At 42.0% G+C, this 3,414-nt stretch overlaps 1 non-coding gene across 1 annotated transcript; it reads right to left on the reverse strand.

Moving 5' to 3' along the window:
• Window positions 1-2,236: 2,236 nt before the first annotated feature.
• On the reverse strand, window positions 2,237-2,340 carry LOC112746730 (small nucleolar RNA R71). The gene has a single exon (XR_003174598.1). It is a non-coding gene; the product is annotated as a small nucleolar RNA R71 (small nucleolar RNA).
• Window positions 2,341-3,414: the final 1,074 nt, after the last annotated feature.

The raw sequence follows: 3,414 nt of genomic DNA on the forward strand, positions 1-3,414 counted from the left end.
GGACCAAAAAGAAGCAAGAAAAGGGGAGGTAACTTGCAAGATTAATGAGAAAAGTGATTGCCAATAACACTCTCAAAAAAGCCATCAATGCCCACGTTAGAGAGTCACGTTAACCAAGTTAACGTGAACTCTAACGTGGAGAAGAGAAGTTGAGCCAACGTTAGTGACACTCAACATTGTCACTAACGTTGGCAATCACTCATAAGTGGCCACGTTGGAAGCCACGTTAACCTAGTTAACGTGGCCTCTAACGTTAAAGGGGGGAAGAGAAGCCAACGTTAGTGACACTCAACATTGTCACTAACGTTGGCCTATGGTGCAAAGTACCACGTTAACTCCCACGTTAACTTGGTTAACGTGGGAACTAACGTAGAAGATGAAGAGTTGTCGACAACGTTAGTGACACTCAACATTGTCACTAACGTTGAAGCAACCACACAACCCCCAAGAGTCACGTTAACTTCCACGTTAACTTGGTTAACGTGGAAGCTAACGATGAGAAATGAAGGATGAGCCAATGTTAGTGACACTCAACATTGTCACTAACGTTGGGATGGCTGAAAGATGGCCACGTTAGAAGCCACGTTAACCTAGTTAACGTGGACTCCAACGTGAGACCTAGGGGCACATTGGAACGTTAGTGACAATGTTGAATGTCACTAACGTTCTCGAAGGATGGCAAAGGCCACGTTAGAAGCCACGTTAACCTAGTTAACGTGAGCTTTAATGTGAAGCAAGAAGGGGCACACTGGAATGTTAGTGACAATGTTGAGTGTCACTAACATTCTCGAAGGTTGACAAGGCAACGTTAAAAGCCACGTTAACCTAGTTAACGTGGGTTTTAACGTGAGGCAAAAGGGGTGCATTGGAACGTTAGTGACAATGTTAAGTGTCACTAACATTCCCGAACTTGGACTTTCACTAAATGATTAACACTCCTTACGCCCTGAGCTTAAGTCTCTGCCCACTCCGCACTTTCTCTCTGCAAGTAAAGCCAAGCCCAAATAAAGAAAGGAACTGCTTCAAACTCAAGATCCAAAGGCCCAAGACTTGAAGAGTGAACTAGAAGCTGAGAAGACTAGTATATATAGGAGTAGCTTTGAATTGTAAGAGAGTTCTGGAGGCTGAAGAACCACTCTCTGTATTTTACTTTCTTTGCAATTTCTAGTTTTATGATGTATTCTCCATCTTTGTTTTCATTTTCAAGAGCTATGAACAACTAAACCCCTTTCATTGGGTTAGGGAGCTCTGTTGTAATTTGATGGATCAATACTAATTTTCATTGTTCTTCTTCTATCTTTCCTCTTGATTTTACTTGAAAGCTTTCGATCTTCATCCAATTGAGTAGTTATCTTGGAAGGGAAGCTATTCAAACTTGGATCAACAATGATTAGATTGGAAGATCACTAGATTGAGCATTTTATTTTGTGAATTTCATTTTCCTGTTTGAGTGATTTACTTTTTGTTTTAGCTAAACTTCTTCCCTTCTCCCTCTACCCGTTTGTTTTTCTTTGTTATTTTCAATTCTGTTTGCTAACCCACTAACTGTTTGATATATTGCATCACCCACAACTAACAATAACTCTGACACAAATACTGTCTGCACCTATTTTCTTTGCTTGTACTTGTTGGTTGTATGACAGGGAGAAGAAGTGGGGCTTCAACTTCCTTTGATTCTGAACCAGAGAGAACCTTCCTTAGACTAAGGAGGGAGGCAAAAGGAAAATGAGTAGTTGGTGCTGAAGAAGAGGAGGAACAGTTTGAGGAATACTTTGAACCAAACATGGAAGAAAACATGGAAAATCATCATGAAGGAGAGACTCACAACTATGGCAGAGGAGGTGGAGCAAATTATGCTGGGGAGGATAGAAGAGTTTTGGGCTCTTACATTAATCCAAACCCAGGAAATTGTGGAAGTAGCATCCAAAAGCCAACAATCCATGCCAACAACTTTGAACTTAAACCACAGCTCATCACCCTTGTTCAGAACAACTGTTCGTTTGGAGGAGGTGTTCAAGAAGATCCCAACCAACATTTGACCACCTTTCTGAGAATATGTGACACAGTAAAATCTAATGATGTTCATCCTGACGCCTATAGATTGCTCTTATTTCCCTTCTCACTTAGAGACAAGGCAGCCAAGTGGCTGGAATCCTTCCCAAGGGAGAGCTTGACAACTTGGGAGGATGTGGTGAACAAATTCTTAGCAAGATTCTACCCTCCTCAACGAATCAATAGGCTGAGAGCTGAGGTTCAAACTTTCAGGCAACAAGATGGTGAGACTCTGTATAAAGCATGGGAGAGGTTCAAAGACTTAACAAGGAGGTGTCCACCTGACATGTTCAACGAATGGGTGCAGCTGCACATTTTCTATGAAGGGCTCTCTTATAAGTCAAAGAAGGCAGTAGACCATTCATCTGGAGGGTCCTTGAACAAGAAGAAGACCATTGAGGAAGCCATAGATGTTATTGAAATAGTAGCAGAAAACGACTACTTCTATGCTTCCGAAAGAGGGAACACAAGAGGAGTGATGGAGCTAAACAATGTAGACGCTCTGTTGGCCCAAAACAAGCTCATTACCCAGCAGCTGGCTGACCTCACCAAGAAGATGGAGATGAACCAAGTAGCAGCAATCTCCACTTCATCAACAACACAAGAAGGAGTAAACCAAGAAGCAGAAGGGAGTCAGGAGCAAGCCAACTACATTGGGAATTCACCAAGGAAAAACTATGATCCAAACTCCAAGACTTACAACCCTGGATGGAGAAATCACCCGAACTTTGGGTGGGGAAGTGAGCAAGATCAAAACCAAGACCAGAGATGTTACAACTCCAACAACAATGCAGCTCACCAACAATTCACCCAGAGGACATCTCAACACCCCCACAACAACACTTCTCCACATACTTATCAAAACCAAAACAACACATCTGCTCCGAACCACTCATCAATTGATGACAGGCTCTCTAAGATTGAAGCCTTACTTGAAGGAATATGCCAAGAGATTCAAAAAAATAAGGTGTTCAAAGAGGAGGTGCGAGCCAATATTAAGAACCAGGGAGAAATCATTAGGAAGATGGAATTCCAGGTGGGATATTTAGCTGAAAAAATTTCCAAACCTACTGATAGCTTCCCAAGTGACACTGAGAAAAACCCCAAGGGAGAAGCAAAGAAAGTAAGATGGGAAGATTGCAAAATGGTCACTACAAGTGATCAAGAGATTGAAGACAAGCAAGGAAAAATGTGCAAACAACCTGAAGACAACTCAACAAAGGAGGAGGATAGAGATCACAAAGAACCAGAAATCTCACAACAAGAGCTGCTGAAGCTCTATGCACCATTCCCTCAACTGCTCAATGGTGCTGTGGGAAAAAGAATATACTCAAGGTTCCTAGACTTATTTTCATCTCTGCA

This window comes from Arachis hypogaea, chromosome 14, assembly GCF_003086295.3.
Source record: "Arachis hypogaea cultivar Tifrunner chromosome 14, arahy.Tifrunner.gnm2.J5K5, whole genome shotgun sequence".
Lineage (NCBI taxonomy): Eukaryota > Viridiplantae > Streptophyta > Magnoliopsida > Fabales > Fabaceae > Arachis > Arachis hypogaea.